Here is a 20,375-nt window from a genome sequence, read left to right on the forward strand (position 1 = left end):
AAATATATGCAAATGCGTAAAGTAAAACTTATTTCGTTCTTTCTGGTAACTTGATCATCGAGGAATGGAAAATAAAAACGATCGCGCATGCGTACAATATATATTTCCTCTAAAGCAGGAGAAAGAAAAAGGAAAGAAGGTTTGATAAATTGGTAAGCGTTTCGGGTAGCTCACGGCGACATTTCTGCCGTCGGATGGTCGGGGCTTCGAAGGCTTATGCATATTCCTACCAACCAGGCCATAATTGTAAGAGGATAAATCCTTTACTGAGGATGATCGACGAAAAAAGGGGGAAAAAAGATGATAATGAAAAAGAGCGAGGGCGACAAAAAAACGAGAAAAAGAGAGAAAGAACAAGAGCGAGAGAAAGATATATATATATATATATACATATACATATATATATATATATATATATATAGAGAGAGAGAGAGAGAGTGAGTGAGAGAGAGCGGTGAAGAAAACATTGAAGAAAAGGAAAGAAAGTGCATGTTTTAGGAAGTACCGAAAGAAAGAAAAGATAAATAATTTCCACTCTAAAAAATCAATGATATAAAAATAAATTATCTGTAAGCAGGTTCAAACGATAGATAAATAACGTGAAATCAGTAAATTAAAAATAAAGTAAGAGAAAATGACAGCACAGAAGCATTATATATATATATATATATATATACATATATATATATACATATATATATACATATATATTTATATATATATATTTTTATATGTATATATTTATATACATTTATATATATATATATATTTACATATATATATATATAAAGTTTTGAAAATATATATAGCAATTAATATATATCAAGTATATACGGCAATGAAGTTGCATAGAATTTGCCGTGTTTTCACACTCGCGAGAGTTAAAAACGCGGGAAATTCTGTGGAGCTAAATAGCCATATATATTTTAAAACTTACTATCTCTACTCACTTATGGAGCTCTGTCGAAGTAAACCGAAAACATTTACATAAAATTTTATGCAGATAGATAATATATATATATATATATATATATATATATATAGTAAGTAATATATATGGCGATTAAGCTACACTGAATATTCTGCGTTTCATCCACTGTAGGATTCATCAGGCTTATGCGCGAATTTTGTGGTTGCTTCTTGTTTTTATATATGTTGAGGATTTCTAGTTAGCCAATCAGCTTTCTAGTATCCACCGCGCCCCCTCCTATCAGCCAATGGGCATGCATTTTATCGAACCAAGGATCTGTTTTAGAACTAGGTTAATGGTTTAAGGTGGATCTTTCCCTCCTTTTTTATATATATGAATATACCTATGTGTATTTTTTTATATATGAATATACCTATGTGTACACACACATGCACGCATATATACATATATATATACATATATATGTGATCGTTTATGTATATTCATGTTTATTTAATTTATTTATTTGTTTGTTTTCTATTGTTATTGTTAGTTTTAAAGCTAGTTTGTATCGCTATCCTAGAGTAAGTTTTATTTTGTGAACACAGTTGTTTGCTATTTCTCGTCTACAGTTTAATAGATTTTGAGGTTCTTTAAAGTACAAATTATGCCTCCATGAAAAATTTGCTATCCTGTACTTTAAAGAACCTCAAAATCTATTAAACTGTAGACGAGAAATAGCAAACAACTGTGTTCACAAAATAAAACTTACTCTAGGATAGCGATACAAAATAGCTTTAAAACTAACAATAACAATAGAAAACAAACAAATAAATAAATTAAATAAACATGAATATACATAAACGATCACACATATATGTATATATATATATATATATATATATATATATATATATGTATATATGGGTGCATGTGTGTGTACACATAGGTATATTCATATATAAAAAAATACACATAGGTATATTCATATATATATAAGGATATATATATATGAGGCCGAAATTCATAGACATGCTTAATTTATTATCTCGATCCCTATGAAGCTATGTGTATACACTTATTAACAGATAGATTTAAACAAGAGACATGTAACATTTACAACAGAAAGGGTCAAATACCAGTCCCTGAGGGTTTTCATCGGCCAATGAAGAAACATAACCGTTCCATGTTTGGTTTTTATTTGATGGATCCTCAGAAAATGAAGATTCGTAAAACTCAAGTTTTCGTGGTATTTCATCGGATAAATTCCATTATCGATTATTAAAACTTATCGATAGCATTCCGGTACAAAACCTATCTAAATAAATTGTCAGGCAAATGGAGTTCCTTAACGTAATATTCTATAAAAATTGTTCAAGCCGTTTTCGGGTCTATGAGAACGAAGGTACTCACAAAAATAGTAGATATAATAAACAAGTTATATTTCAGTTTTATCTGAATTCAAAAACAAATCCAATGTACTTAAATTACAGTTGCTAAATGGATGTAAATTACAGTCGTTCAATATATGTAAATTACATTTAGTAAATGTACATAAATGCAAGTTTGAAAATGTACGTAACTGAAAGTTGATCAATGTACGTAAATTTAAGTTTGTTAATGTACGTAAATTACACTTGTTAAATGTGCGTAAAATGTGCGTAAATTAAAGTTGTTCAATGCACGCAAATTACAGTTGTTCAATGTACGAAAATTAAAGTTGTCCAATGCTCGTAAATTACAGTTGTTCAATGTACGTAAATTAAAGTTGGTCAATGTACGTAAATATCAGTTGCTCAGTTTACGTAAATTACAATTGTTCAACGTACGTAAATAAAAGTTGGTCAATCTACGTAAATTAAATGTGTTCAATATACGTCAATTAAAGTTAGTTAATATACGTACATTATAAGTGTTCAATGTATGTAAATAACAGTTGGCCAACGTAAGTAAATTAAAGTTGTAAAATTTACGTAAATTAATGTTAGTTAATGTACGTAAATTACATTTGGTCAATTTACGTAAATTACAGCTTTTCAGTGTACGTAAACTACAGTTGTTCAATATACGTAAATTACAGTTAATTAATGTACGTAAATAAAATTTATTTAATGTACGTAAATTACAGTTGTTTAATGTACCTAAATTCCAGTTTATTAATGCACGTAAATTCAAATTAGTCAATGTACGTAAGTAACAGTTGTTCAATGTACGTAAATTACAGTTTTTCAATGTACGTAGATTTAAAGTAGTCAATTTGCGAAAATTACAACTGGTCAATGTACGTAAATTACAGTTGTTAAATATACGTAAATTACAGTTTTTAAATGTACGTAAATTAAAGTTATTAAATATATGGACATTACAGTTGTTCAATGTACGTAAATTACATTTTGTTAATGTACGTTAATTACAGTTGGTTAATGTACGTAAATTACAGTGGTTTCAAATAGAAATGTAATCAAACAATTTTCATATTTTACTGACGCTTAAGACCTATTACAAGCAATCTTTTGTATGTCAAGCCGAAATTTTTAGTGACTTTTAAGTTTTATCAAAGGCAATTAATAACTATCAAGTAATTTAGTTGTCTTGAATATTATCCGATGACTTTTTTATTATGAATTTCACTTAAAAAAATTATTTAAATAGTTTTAATTTTTTGCTAATATTTATTTGCTTGTAAAGATAATGATAACGTTCTACAATTTTGATCAGTGGATTCTATATCAAGATTTTATTAAAGCGAGGATAAATAAGAAAGAGTCACTCGTTTACCAACACCTCTCGTAATATTATGCCTTCTTCTACACTTTTCAAGAGTGCTTAGAATAAACCCCATGTTGAGCACGGTCTGCATACGGCCCACGAACTAAATATTAAATATAGTCGGCACTTTTAAAAAAAAATCTCCCTTTGTTAATTGTAGCGCTAAGTATGGGGTAGCCAAACCAGATGCCTATATTGTTTTGCTTTTTATTGAAACCAACCGAGAACTCTTTTTAGCATCCTCGTTGTTCCCTTAAGTGCACTTGTCTGAATCTCGTTTGCACTTGGTTCACCAGGAATACTAGTTAGGTAGGATTTCAGGTTTTTTTTCATAAACCCTGTAGCACCTATAGTCGACTGAATGGATCTAAATATATTGGTTCAGTTTATATGATTGGTTTATGTTCTTAGCTTTAGTAGTATTTTATCATGTTTATTCAGTTTCCATAAATTGTGTATATATATATATATATATATATATATATATATATATATATATATTTAGTCATCCATATACAGTGTTTCGCTGTATCACAGCTCATCAGTGTGGGTAGACAAGCAATTACCAGCATCAAAACCCGACCGCCCAAACGACAGTCAAGGCTTCTCACCGCTACGCTATATATATTTGCATTTCAATACCGTAAAAAATAGCGAGGTTAAAATGCATGGAATTTATGTTATTTGGCCATGTTAGTAAAACGTACTACCTAGTGCTACTCGGAATAGCCAGAGATTGATGAGAGATGTAACATAGAAAAATCAAAGATAGAATAAGCTAAACCAATTTCAGTTAGAAAGAAAAATTGAACATTGTAATAGACAAAGGTTGATGAAATGTCTACGAGAGGAACTCCAAAACTAATGCCTCTTATGATTTTATTCGATCCGAATGAATGAGAGAAAATTGCAAATTGAATTGGTATGATGACTGAATCCATGCATTCCTGACCTGAGAGTTTCAGTTCCCTGTTGTAGATATTGACTGTATCGTACTCTAAAAATAATCCCTGTCATAGACGTGCGCTAGAAGCATATGTGTGTTATTGAAATTCCTCCACGCAAAACAATGAACCGGTCGACATTAATCACTGTCTGTTGATAGTCTGCCGATGCAGTTTATGTTAGCGCAGTTAGAAGATGGGTTCGTCGATTTCAGAGTAGCGACAGAGATGTGAATTACAAAGAGTGTTCTGAACTTTCACGAGATATGAAAGGAATCTTGTACATGTGCATTGCGAACGGTGACCACTATGTAGAAAAACAGATTCTGGTGCACAAAATAGTGCTCGATTTAATGGGACCATTTGTTTTCTTAGTTCCTCAAGTTTTTTTTTTTTGTAAAAGTAGCATGGATTGTTTTTGGAACAGTTCTCGGATAATCATCTTCAATTTCTCTCTATCTCATATTGCATGATAGAAAACGAAATATTAAAGATGCATATAGAAAGAAGATAAAAGTCTTTCTTTGTAAAAAGAAAGGACGTAAAGATACAAAACAGCGACGAAAGAAAAAAATAACAAGAATATTAAACGCAAAGACAGAAATAAAATCTAGTAAAAAGGAAATACATAAAAGAACTCAAATAGAAATAAAGTAAGCGATTATAACTATTAAAAAGAAAGATATAAAAATAAGACGAAAATCTTAATAAAAGAAACGAGCAATAGATATGTAGATCTAGACAAAATTAAAGATGGCAGAGAAATGAGGTACAGGTAACAATGGCTTGGAGCAAAGTGTTCTGATATTACATTTGGTTTATTCTAAATCAGTGGAAGAGAAATTTTTCTAGATTGGAACAATTTATATTTTTGTCTCAATCCAAAATGCTCTGTTGTGGAGCTGGATTTCCCAGCATTTAAACCAACCCTGTGGGAGATAATAGGAGCAAAAGATAGAAGCAAAAAAAAAGACAACTTTAAAAAATACCTTAAAATACTTATCACAGTGTCTTGGTCGTAGTCGTGTATTTGATAAGAAGGAGGAATGCGCATATATATATATATATATATATATATATATATATATATATATATATATATATATATTCCAGCAGATATTATTAAATGCTGCAACGGAGACACTTTGCTTCATGATTCTTTTTTAATTTTTCGATTTTCCGTATAATCTTTTTTGTATCAAAATCAAAAATAGTAATAAAAGTTCCATAATTTTTGCTGTCACGAGCGCTTTCGATCTGTCCAGGAATCATCATCAGATGTTGAAGTAAAAGTGCGAAGGAGCGAAAATGAGAATTAAAAGTAAAAACTAAAATATACAGTAAACGGCGATAAGTTAAAATATATAGAGTCGATGAAAAGTCGATTAAAAATATAGGTGGATTAAAAATTCGAGTATTAAATTCAGCAAGTTCGTGGACGCCATTAACAAAGTCCGTCCAATACGAACTACGCAAGATATTTTAGAACGTTACTGCTTTTTCTCGAATCCATTATCATTTATAGTGGGTTAAAGGGTTCTAATATATGACGCTTTAATTTATTTTAAATTTAAAAATTTTATTTTTATGTTGTATAATTTTTATGTTGTCAACGAGGACATTTCTAAGATTAGAGGGGGAGAGTTATGTTCCTTTATCACATGTTTATATATAGAACTAGTATTATTTAGATGCACGGTTAGTCGCCGAGACAACTTTGCTGTTGTATGCCCAATGTATGTATTATTTTCGGAGTTACATTTTCCCATAGAGCATTTGAATTTTACACTACGTTGGTTTGCTCCAACGTTTTTATAGCCAGTGGTGACTTGTTTCTGACCACAAGGTTTTGTATTCTAAACTTCTTGTAGTAAATAATAAATTTTAGAATTACTGTCAAAAATCGTCAAATATCTACGTATGATATTTTTAATTGCATTTTCTTCGATTCTGAAGTTAGGTGTCATTTGATTTTGATAACTACTCTTGATATGTCCAGCTTTTACTATATATTATATTTCTCTATGTTTTAGACAACGACCTTGTGTCACATTTTTTTTTGGTGGCGAAACAAATGAATAACGACAACGAAAGGTTCCTTTATTGATATCCTTAAATATTATCGATTTTGATATATACATGACGTAACCTCTTCATTGTGCTAAGCTAACAGCATAATGTGGAAGGATGATGTTTTACCATGTTCCGTTTTCATCGTGCACTAAATAGATGTATAAATAGACATGGTTCAGTTATATGTGAACATCTTACCGCAGCCAATGTACGAATGTCTTATCTACATATCGCAGCCACATTGTTGTTTTGGTGATGCTGAACTTAGTGTCATTACCTCAAAGTATTCCATATATACAAATGTAGACCTTCTTCTTTGCCGGTATACATATATCAGATACCATCACGAAATATATAATTAATAAACAGAAAGTCAACAGCTTTATTATATAATTAATTGGGATGCAAGTGCGTTCCGACAATGTAGTATCTCACATCAACTCATGCCGTGCCACACTCAGTTTAGCTAGTTTTTACTTTCGTGGAAGAACTACATCTAGACTCGTCATTTGGTTGGAATGAATAGAAGCATTGTTACTTTTTACAAAAAGTGAGCTGAACTCTTACCATACGATGGGGATTTCTCTATGATTGGGGGTGATAATGCTGATTAGGAATCTGTTTAATGCATTGCATTCAATTCCTCGAATGCTGGCAATGTGTCTCAATGGAATACTGAAAAACCTACGAGTTAAAATTCTTTTATAGTGACACTCTTCTGGAGGTTGAAGGTCAAGTTCAGATACGAAAATACAATTCCGAATTACCTATGATTTGTACCGGTCATGGCGGACGTGATGAGAATATAGTGCTCTAGTGTATTAAGTAAATGGATTTAGTTTGAAATTCCAATCAGATATCAAAGTGAAACAGAAGGATTCCCGAGTTCGACACGATACAGCTGAATAAAGTTGCACGTTACACCAAACGAAACGTTATGCGAATAATACTCAAGGTGAGAATAGTAGTCCAAATAGTTCAAATGATCTGAACAAGTACGTTATTTTTATTCTTTGTAGACAATGACTCTACAAAGCACACAGCAAGATAAACATACATGCATACAAGAGAAAGCGAGAAAGATATAGATAAACACAAACAGGAAATAAAAGAGAGTAAGAAAAAAGAGGGCGGTAAAAAAGGGATAAAATTTGTTTTGATAACTACTCTTGATATGTACAGCATATCAACCTTTTTTTATTTAATGCTTAGGCAAAACTGTAAATAAATTAGACGGACAGCAAATAACAAGGCGATAGATAGTAACTTTATTTTAACCTTGCACAACAACCTGAACCGTCGTGTTTTTAATTTGAATAAATCAGATTTTAAAGAAAGTTACATTTTAAAAATATTGCTTCTTAATCGATTTTAATCTAAAGAGATTTATCGAAAAAGTTAAAAGATAAAAAAATAATATTTTTTCAAGGAGAAGCGGCGCCTCTCCAAATTTTTATTACTATTACTATTATTTTTTTATTGTTTATATTTATTTTTTAAAACGACATAATTGAATCTGCCTCTGGGAAGAACCAAAAAATTATATATATATATATATATATATATATATATATATATATATATATAAAGAGAGTGAGGGAGAGAAAGAGAGGAGTGCGTGTGTTTATGTGTGAGAGGAGAATAAAGATGGAGTCTTTAAAGTCTTGCCTTCACACGAGAGTAATGTAAAACACAAGGTACTTTTTATGTAGAGAATATCCAACGTTTTACGAATTGTCGCTCTTTGTGTGAAAAATATCTTGCCTCGCTCAAGAAAGATTCAATACGTCTAGACTTTAAATAACTATCTTATGTAATTTACGAACACAATTGTAGACACTCTAATGCTACATTTTAGTCTAGGAACAACGCTATCACATTCGAAACAGCTATAGAAGTATGAGTCCTTTCCTAAATATTTATTACTCTTACTGTGCCAGTTGACACCGGGACAAATTCTACATTTTCTCCGATACTTTCATTGCACCTATCCAAACTGTTAATTAGCCACATACATATAACATAATCTTTTCATTTCTCGATTAAGAAATAATACATTCTCCTTTCTAAAAATCCGCCAATTCTGATTGGCTGAAATCTGACTATTCACATATTACAGACTTACACTTTCATTATATAAACGGACGCTCCAGAAATTGTACAATATGGCGTCACGCTCTACACTAGGCCACCGTAGAACACTAATCTAATTATCTCTAAAGTAGGCAACCGTGCTAAAAAATAAACCAAATACAAGCAATTTTTTCGTTTATAATCAGAAATTTAAATACTGGTAACCTTACATTATATGAACAAAATACCTACACGCCACTAAAAAGTATTTACCGGTACATTTCTTTATTTTTCGATTTTGAAGCGGCTTATTGAGCCTTACAGAATGCTATTTTTTGTTAATCCTTATTTTTTTTCATTTTTTTTCTATTTACTATTACTGTAGACGATTTAAATCATTTTACATTTTCTACAGATTACGTAGGCTTAATATTATATATTAAGAACTCTGTGTTAATAGCGAGTAAATGAGCACGTGTGGATTTTAGCAAGAGTCGCACTAAGTACATCCCATGATGACTGATAAAAATCTGTATGAGATAGAGCGCTAGTAATTGGAATCTGTCTACGGGAGCCGAACTGGAGAAATCTAATAATAAGAGACTGCCATCGGATGTGCGCGGGGAAGGTGGCCAATAAGATAGAAAGAAAACTTTGAATATCGCTAAGGCGAAAAAACACCCCCGACTATCTCTATTCTCGTGTCATTCATTTAGGTAAGCATCTGAGTTAATTAGCTAAAACTCTCCTGTGTGCTTCAATTCTCTTCAGAAATGAAAACTTTAAAACTCAGTAAACGTCTCTTTATTTCTTTACTGCATGAAAAATTTTTTTAATTTTTTTATTTATTTTTTTATTTGCATAGAATCACTGATGCAGGATCACGACCACAGTAGATAAGAGTAGAGTAGGAAAACGTAGCAATCACTAGTCGAAACGGCGATAATAAAGAGAAACAACGGCTTCAGAAAAGGACAGGTATTCAACGTACAAAGGTTGTCTTCTTAGCGGAAAAAATACGATAGAGTATTACGAACACTACAGCATATTAACGGCGGCACACTGGTTCACATTAGACCCCTATTTTTAAGCGTCACTGGACTTTTCAGTGCGAGATGAGTGCTTATTCAAGAATATAAGTCGCTGCATGTTCGCAAAAAGCAACACCCACTTGCCACAAACAAAAATCAAAACAAAATTACGTCGATATCGTCTCTCACATAGATATACATACGCATAGGGATCATTTATGAACCAGGAACTGCTTACCTTCCTGGAAACCCGTTGGACACGCTCAGGGTAAAAGTCGCATCCAATTCCAGAAATTTATATAAGATATTTATAGCCAGAATACAATCCTTTCCTTTTTAATTTTGCTCTGTTACAATAATGCCCATGCACAGATGTGTAAGGATATAACTAGTTTTTTTATATCATGGTTCGAACTGAACTTTTAGCTCTTTTAAAACTAGTATGTTCACTTAGAACGAGTGATTTGTGCAAAATTGTTGTTGGACACGGTTAACTTTGTACTTATAGTTGTATTAAATACTAATCCGTATTAACCACTTTTAATCTGGAATAGTGCATAGAACATATACCATAATACTTAATCCGCTGCACCTTATCTACTCTTGATATGGATTACTATTAGTTTATATTATATTTCTCGGTGTTTTAGAAACAGAAGGTTCCTTTATCGATATCATATGCATGGCTGGAATTGAAATTTAGATATTATCAAGTGAAAGTTAGCTTCTGATATATAAATGACGTAATCACTTGATCGTGCGAATTAACAGCATAATATGGAAGCATAATGTTTTACCATATTCGTTTTTTTCATCGTAAACTTAATAGATGGACGGAAAGTGTTTACATCGTTCAGGTATATGTGAACATCTTACCGGAGCCAATGTATGAATGTTTCATCTACAAATCATAGCCACATTATTGCATCGGTGATGCTGAACCTAGTGTCATTCCCTCAATGTATTCCATGATTATGTTGGCCAGTCCTGAGGACAATGCTGATCTTAAAGGTAGGCCCTTTTCCTGTCGATTTATATCAGATACCATCACGAAATATGTTGTTCATAAACAAAAAGTCAAGAGCTTTATTGTATAATCAATTGGGATGCAGGTGCGTTCCTTCAGTGTAAGTCAACTTATCCCGTGTCACAGTTATAGTTTAGCTAGCGTTTACATTCGTGAAAAAAACACTACATCTAGACACGATTTCTGGTTGGGATGAATAGAATCATTATTACTTTTTTCAAGAAGTAAGCTGAACACTTGACATACAATGTGGATTTCCCTATGATTGGGGTGACTATGCCGATCAAGAATCGGTTTAATGCATGGACATGTCAAACTCGAGTGCTGGCAATATGTCTCAATGGAATACTGAAAAACGTACTAGTTTAAAATATGTTATATTGGCACTCTTCTGGAGGTTGAAGGTTAAGTTAAGATACAAGAATACAATTTCGAATTACCTATGATTTGTACCGGTCATGGCTGACGAAATGAAAATTTACTACCTTAGTGGATTAAATGCTGTTAGAAATTCCGTGCAGATTTCGAAGTGTAATAAAATGATTACCGAGTTCAAAACGCTACATCTGAAAAAGGTTGCACGTTACATCAACCGAAACGTTATGCGTATAATACTCAAGATGAGAATAGTTGTCCGAATAATTCAAATAATCTGAACAAGTACGTTATTTTCAATCTTTGTTGATAATGACTCTACGACCAAAGCACAGAGAAAGAGAGAAAGATATATGCATGCAAATGAACGCGAGAAAGAGATAGATAGGCATAAACAGGGGATAAAAGAGAGTAAGAAAGAGGGGGGATGTGTAAATTCAGCTCGATTGGCCTAGTAGTTATCGATAAAATAGGAACGGACCGAATGACAAACAGAGAAAAATAATATAGATAATTTAGACTCATAAGCAGGTATTTCATCTAGTATATGCAGATAATATGCTAACCGACATCTTAAATCAAATTCAGGCTGAAAGTTCGAAACGTGTGATTTGTTTGCAAATCTATGGCAAGATACTCAATGAGTGAATTACTGGATGGCTTGTACGTAAAAAAGGCGACACGAACACGCAATTCAGTCCTTTTCTCTGAGATATGCCATCTTGCAAATGGGAATTGTACGGCGCCTCGTAGTCCAGTCAATAAGGCACTATATATTTCTGCAGCGGCTGCACTCCACATGTTCTCTCTTCTCCGGAGGCAGATCAACAAATGTTTTCCTGTCTTTCTGCTTGTCTGTGTTGCTGGGAAATGAACCCAGAATAACTTGGAGTTCAATCGTAAATATTTACTGGGGTGATAAGTTTATATGTTAGTTTCTTAGTCTGCATAATTGTTAATCTCGAGGTCTACGAAATCGGTTTAACTGAGTTCAAATTTTAGCAAATCCACTGTTATATATCAGGATGCTACGTTAGTAAGTAGCAATTAAGTTATCTAGTGTGAATTTTGTCGAGGGTTACATTTAGTACATCTCTTGATAACATGACGGCAAATGTAAATATACCCATCTACAAGGGGGCGTGGTTGGAGCGACTGTTAAAGGTTAGTTAACTAGAAAAACGCGATAAAAATACAGGTGAAGAATACGACAGTAGAAAGTACGTCACCTAATAGAAGATAGCAAAGAGAATTCTGGGCAATATCTCGTTGGAAGTTAAACGAACGAGATGGGTCGAAAATAATATAGAAATCTAAGTGAATGCTGTCCCGAGATTTTGTTCGTGCGTCGCCTATTCTTAAGACTAAGTTAGAAAAATAATTTAAGCAGTAATAAGTTGATTGATCATATTGGTTCCTACTCCCAGGAACACACACGCACACGCACACACACACACACACACACACACACGCGCGCGCACACACACTCTCTCTCTCTCTCTCTTTCCCTCTTCAATAACAGCTTTGCAACCTCAGCAAGTCTCCGTTTTGTTTTTATGCAAACGAATTCTTATTCCTCTTGCTAAACATGAGGCTGTAAAAATTCACGAGATCATGACCAGTTATAGACGACGAGAAAGACGATTATAAAAAGAAATACAAACACGTATAAATACTCCGGGCAACGTATGTGTAAAAAACTATGTTTTCTTGTCTTGATCGCTCACAAGAGCGGACATATGAAAACCTAAGATGTTTTGAACGTAAAATGTTAGAAATGCTCAATCTAATAATGCTAAACTAGTTGAGGCTAAGTGTCGTATAGAGTTTTAATAATTCTGCGTAACCAAATTTTGTAATAAACTGAAGCATTCAAGCACATCAGTCGTATATGTATTTTGCTCACCACACGATTCTATGTTAATTTAATCATTTTCTACTCTCAATAATATTTCTGCGACCATTTATAGAAAATGACTCTTTTCTCAGCGCATGAGCGCTCTTACGAGAAGTGCTGCATCTCAATACTCTACCGCACTACAAAATAACGTTTTATATGATATTGTAACACGATTATTTTTGCATGTTTTCATTTAAAAATATCTTTCTATTAAAGTCGAGATTTTATATAATCATCGTTGTATTGGATAGTCTAAATTATATTGGACTTACCGCGTTTTGTTATAAAAATGTTATCGGTATATATGCAAGAGGCGCAAATAATGAGCTAGTTAGTAATTTATGTAAACATATGGCATTTATATTACACATAGTGTTCCGCGCATTTCATCTGCGTAGTAAATCCGCTGACTATGATACACACACACACACGCACACATATATATATATATATGTGTGTGTGTGTGTGTGTGTGTGTGTATGTATGTATGTATGTATGTATGTATGTATGTGTGATAATTTCATGTATTTACAAAAAATTCTTTAATCGGACATATAATGTAATGTATCAACTTTACGTATTTAGTTCAAAAATGTATATAGCAATACAGCTACACATAATCTTCCGTATTTTATGTCCATAGGAATTTGTCAGACTATATATATATATATATATATATATATATATATATATATATATATATATATATATATATATATATATATATATATATATATATATATATATACTAGCAGTTCCGCCCGGATTTGCTCGGACCCTATGTACTATTCATAAGGTTATGTGCATATGTATATATTAAAAAGTGGGACTATGTAAAATAATGGCTTTCTGTATAATAGTCTTCCTTAACTACCATAGAGAAAAGGCAGACAGACATTTGACCTTCACCTGGCAAATTCCATTTTTTTTTTCACACTCTCGCACCGATTTTTCCGATTTATAAAGTTTTGCCTGGATTCAAATAACATCCATATGAAGTTTCATGTCTGTAAACCAAAAAACTCTAGGAGGAGTTTTGTAGGCAAATCTTGTTAAACAAAAATATATACGTACGAGGGGCGTGCAATAAGTAATGCCTCTGACCCACTTCCCATAGCAGTAGAGCAACGAAACTTGGCACAGTTATTAGTCTTTCTCTACATAGGAACCACCCAGAGTTATGCATTTCTCCCATCGTTTGATGCAACTCTGGAGACCGTTTTTGTAGAACACCCCAGGTTGGTCCTCCAACCACGACGTGACTTCAGAAATCAAGGCTGCATCATCTGGGAAAAGCTTTCCTTTCAAAAACAACTTCATAGCTGGGAAGATGTGAAAGTCAGAGGGTGCAAGAACAGGAGAGTAGGGAGGATGGGGAAGGATTTCATAACCACACGCCCGTGCTTCTGAACTGGCGACATGCGAGTTGTAGACCGGAGCGTTGTCCTGCAGGAGGAGGGTACCTCTGCTGATCTTACCCCGCCTCTTGATTTTGATAGAATTCCTTAATTTCTTCAAAAGACAAGCATAATAGGCTCCTGTAATTTTGGTACCCTTTGCCAGGAAATCTGTCATCACTACTCTGTCCTGGTCCCAGAAGACTGTGAGCATGATCTTGCCAGCTGAGGGCTGCACCCTTGCCTTCTTTGGAGGGGGTGATTCCAAGTGCTTCTACTGCATTGACTGGGCTTTGGTCTCTAGATCATAGTGATGGACCCAGCTTTCATCCTGTGTAATCAGTCTTTGAAAAAACTTTGACTCATCTTTTTGGCACATCTTCAAATTCATCCTCGAGCACTCGACACGTTCTCGCTTATGGAATCGTGTGAGTAACCTGGGAATCCATCTGACAGACACCTTATGCATATGCAAATGGTCATGAATGATAGTTTCCACAGACCCTGTACTAATCTTGACATCTTGGGCTATTTGGCGAATAGTAATGCGCCGATCTTCCAAAATGGCAGCCTCAACTTTACGGACAGATGCCTTATCAATGACAGAAGGGAGGCGACCGGATCTGGTAGCTGTTTCCACAGACGTCCGGCCATGTTTGAATTCACGATGCCAGCGTTTTACAAGGTCATATGATGGGGCATTATCACCATAATTTTCTTTCATTTCCTCAAAAGTCTCCTGTGGTGTGCGTTCTTTCAAATACAAAAACCGGATCACAGCTCGACATTCACCAGGCTCCATCTCACACCTGACTCAGTTCAAACACATGTAAAACAGAAACCACAATTAGTTCATAGCTGTAATTTGTCACATCGCCCGTAGAGATATAAATCATTGCATATACAAAATTTCAGCTAGATCGGACAACTGGAAGTGGACAAGGGGCATTATTTATTGCACGCCCTTCGTATGCATAAATATATATGGAAACAATTTTGTGTTTACTATAAACTTTTTAAGCAAATAGTATGCAAGTATAAATCATGTAGAATATCTAGAATTAGAATATAATTACAGGTAATAGTTAACTAAAGATGAACATCTCATTAGAAAACCGAAGCAACTAATAAGGAATTAATTAAAGTGAATGTTTAAAAGATTATGCAAATTAGCTAGATCTTTTGCTAGAGAATACAATTCCACAACCTATATATAAGAAAATTGCATTTTCTTTTTAAATAAATAGAAAAGATGGTTTTTAATATGACTATCAATACACACAAAAGAAAAACGAATATGAAGTATATATATATATAAGTGAACGTGTCTGCATGTGTGTCTATGTACATTTTCCTTTTCTACAGAGGGAGCGGGTCGCTTTTTCGCCGATACTTTTGAAAGTCGTCCTCACCTTTCAATTATCTAGCCTTAATTAAAACCTACGTCACTTCAGATTTGGCGGTAGTCGTAACAGCAAAGACGTTGGGTTTTTTACCCCATTATTTTCCTCCTTCGCGGTACGGGGTCGAGCCTGTCTTCCTATTACCACTTTTTTTTTTTTTTTGCTCAACATACACCTTCAAAAACCCGCGCAACACCGAGCTGAAATGCTAGTACCTATAAAAGTGAAAGCGTATGTCTGTCTGTGTACATTTCCCTACACAATAACTCTGTTAATTTTCAGTCTGCATACTCGAAATTTGATATACAGGGTACTGAGATTTGGGAAAATCTTTGTTATTTGTTTGCGGCCAGAAATTTTGCTATTAAGGGGTCAAAGTTCAACGATTTAACCTTTGAGAACTCTATTAAACTCCTCCGACAATTTTTGTGTATAAACACTTGAAATTTTAGATATATGTTCCTTGGACATATATCTAAATAACTTGATTTCAGCCCACAACAATAAATTTTAAGGGGTCATAATAGGGGTCAAAGTTACAAAAAATTGACCTCTACGGTCTCTAACAAATTACTCAGACAATTTTTGGTCTAAACATTTGAAATTTTACATAAAGAGTATTCAGAGATAGAGGAAGCTTTTTAATCGGTTTAGGTCGAAAATTTGAGCAACCAATATATAAATGTATGTATGTGTGCTTGCATGTCTGCCTAAAACTTTCGACAGAGGCGACGGATTTTCACAAGATCAGTATCGCTTCAAGCTAGACCCTTCAGACGAAAAATACCGAAGAATTGGCAAAAAACATTAAATTCTTCATCCTCAACTGGGCATTTTTGTACAGGGAGGGGTCGTTTTTTTCGCCGATAGTTTCGAAAATCATGCCCTCTTTTCGATTGTCTAGCCTTAATTTAAACCCACGTCACTTCCGGTTGAACGGTGGTCGTAACAACAATGACTTCACGTTTTTTCCCGTTCTTTTCCTCTTTCACAGTACGGGTTCGAGCCTGCCTTCCTACAACCACTTTTTTGGGGTGTTTTGCTCATCAGACACCAACACCCGGGCAACTCCGGGCTGAAATGCTAGTATATATATATATTGCTATGACGATTTCCTATGGACATAAAACACGGAAGATTATACCTGAAGATGATTCGTGGGCGAAAGCGCTCGTGACAGCAACAATTATGGAACTTTTATTAATATTTTTGATTTTTATATAGAAAGATTATACGGAAAATCGAAAAATTAAAAACAATCAGAAGGCAAAGTGTCTCCGTTGCATTTAATAATATTTGCTTGAATATATATATATATATATATATATATATATATATATATATATATATATATATATATATATATTTTTTTTATTTTTTTATTTATAGTTATGTCTCGGAAGTAGAGTGAAAACATATCTTATTTTTCTTTTATTAATATTATTTTTTCCTTGTACACATTTTTGTGAATTATTCCATGGATTTCTGCCTTATGATTATTATGGACCATCTTCTTCCATTTACGGGATTTCCTTGGATTTTACTTGTGCAAATGGAAATTCTTTTAACTTTATTGAAGTTTTACATTTGGATTTTACCGTCAATGGATTTATCTTCCACCAGACTATCCATTCATGTGTAATCACCTTTTTCTTTACCATATTCCCTCTGCTTAACTTATTTTGTTTTCAACTAAGATCTTTGACTTACTTGTTGTTTCATCAAATACTTCTGCATGCAAAATCCGATCCCGCATTTTGCTAATTCCTACCCTCTGATGAGAAGGAGTGTATTTCTTCGAAACTCCGCGGATTAAGGGCTATCCATTTATCTAGTATTTCCTTTTCAGATTAAATATGTTTTTAACTCATTTCAAAGATTTTTTAACATATTTTATTAACTGTTTGCTCATATATATATATATATATATATATTGTACAAAATGGTCATTCATAGTTTTATGAATAAACATAAATATATGCAGTTTTCTCCGATAATTTAACCATCTCTTGCTTGCCTCAAGACAGGTATTAATATGTTGTGATTTTAATGCCTGTTTTCAGAAGGATTGCGAAATATAAACTGATATCATTTAAATATTTCACTTTCTTTTCTTTTATTTATTTATTATTATGTTTTTGCTAATTTTCTGCGTGAAGAAATAATGTTGGGCAGAGATTTTGATCCTCCTAAGTGACTGGCAATGCCAAATTCTTCCTGCTTTCTTATAATGTCCTGAAAAACAGAGACTGGAACTTTCGGCCCCTTTTCAGGTCTATAATGTCACCTTTAACTTGATCAAAATACTATTTTTCCGTGATGTTTAGTTTAATTATTTGTAAATACCGTGTAGTTATTGGTTTTGTATTGAAAATTGAATTGACCAAATTTTTTACAGGTTAAAACATTCTTTAAAAAAAAAATTCAAATATTTTTCATTACAATCAGAAAATATTTATGACGTGGGAAATAGAAGTTTCTTTTATATAACATATTTCTAATGTGAAAAATTTGCATAAATTTATGTTTATTAATAAAGATATGTGCGGCCACTTTTTTACATAGTGTATATGCATATATGCAAGCGTGTATGTATTAATATACACGCACAAATACACAGACATATTATATATACGTTCTATTTAGATATAAATCATTACTACTACATTTCTTATAGGAAAGTAATAATATACTTTTAATATTTTCTCTTCTCGTGGTAATAACGCGAACTTCACACTATCTTCATTTTGTGGTTTCGTATGTATTAAGTGCGCATGACTACATGCGAAAACAACTGAAGTGTGGGTTTAGCTATTCCCTGCATTATTAGTTCTAATCAAGCGTAATATTAAAAAAAGGAATATCGAAGACACAGCGAAGAGATCATGCGTTCACTGTGCTAACATAGCGCATTGTCACAGCTCAGTGTTATGTTTTTGTTTTTTGTTTTTTTGTTTTTCATATAGCAGATTGGTCGGTCTGTGTATAGCATTTCTTTATCCTCTTCCTTTCAAGTAACCCATTAGTGCCTCCAAATGTAACTGCTCATTATTCCCTCTTTCAGGATTAGAGAAGTGATTAATACTGAAGCGTTTCTTAACATCTATTCATTTCAAACAAATACTATTGCAAATGAGACGTACGGGGGCTACTGCGAGTTGCGGTGAGATTTATAGGGGGCGTATAAAATAAGGAGCTATACAAAAATGTGTTTTTTTGTATTTAAATGTCTGCCTGTTAATACCTCTGCAAAATGGGGAACAAGGCAGAAATCTGAATGCATCCAGTTTGATATAAAAGGTTTTTCGCCACTTGGGGACATCTGGAATGAATCAGTGTGATGATACTGCTGGTCTGTGTTAACGGGTGAATTTACATTGAAGGAGAAAAGTTCATTCCGCAGAAGTACTTGTAGAACAGGTGCAAAAATGCGACAAATATGTGACTATTTCACATTGCAGGGATGGGACAGTGCGAGTTTATTTTAGACAGTGCGAGGTCTTTTTCTGTGACTGTTACAAGCGAAAGGGAATAGTGGTTGGCGCACAAGCCCAGATGTTCGAAAAATACCCAATTCAAGGGCGAATTGTGGATTTGTATGCATATAAGATAGTCGCAGGCGTGAGAAATTTACTAGCTTGATAGTGGGATCCTACATTCTTTGCAGCAGACTTGGAATTATCATCTATGTATTTATTCCAATTCATGTTTCCCATGAATGTCAGACCAAAGTGTTTAAACACTGGACTCTCGGGAAGAGTGTCATAAGCAGATGATGTAAAAGACTAAGATCACATTATTTTTACGTAGTAATTTAATTAAACCAATAAACATATCATCAAATTGACAGATGATTCTTTTATTTGCGGCAAAAAAGACAATGCGAAAAGTAAATTTTAAAAAAGTGATTTGTATCAAATATTATATTTGTAAATGAATAGTATCTTATAAATAAAATAAAGTAACGTGTTTTTCAGATGAGGATTAATGATTTTTTTGTATTTGTATTGACTGAATCGAGATGAAATTTAGACGAACGCTAAGAAAGCAAATTGCTCACATAGCTATCTTCTTTCTTTCACCGGTTAGTTTGGATACATTTTCTTCCTCACTTTCAAAAGCAAATCAGAATCTAGCAGGAAAGTGTTTACTAAATATTTGTGAACCAATGAGAATCTTAACAAACGCAAACAAGTTTATGTTCAATTGACTACGCCTATTAAAAGCTGACTTGATTAGCTAAAGTAGAGATCTTCCGAGTGATATCTGCGATTAGCCTCGACCCTCAACAATGCCTATCCTAGGAACCGCTACGGGAGTGACTCTTACTTACATTCGTTTAAGTCAGCTTCTATCTCTCCAATAGCAAACCCAACACCTAGTTGGAAAACATACACACACGCGCATGCATACATACACACATGATTGCAACGTCTTATATGACGAGTGCCACTCCCTCAGACACTAATGTCC

This window comes from Euprymna scolopes, chromosome 30 (genome assembly GCF_053919585.1).
Source record: "Euprymna scolopes isolate OS-2025 chromosome 30, ASM5391958v1, whole genome shotgun sequence".
Classification (NCBI taxonomy): Eukaryota; Metazoa; Mollusca; class Cephalopoda; order Sepiida; family Sepiolidae; genus Euprymna; species Euprymna scolopes.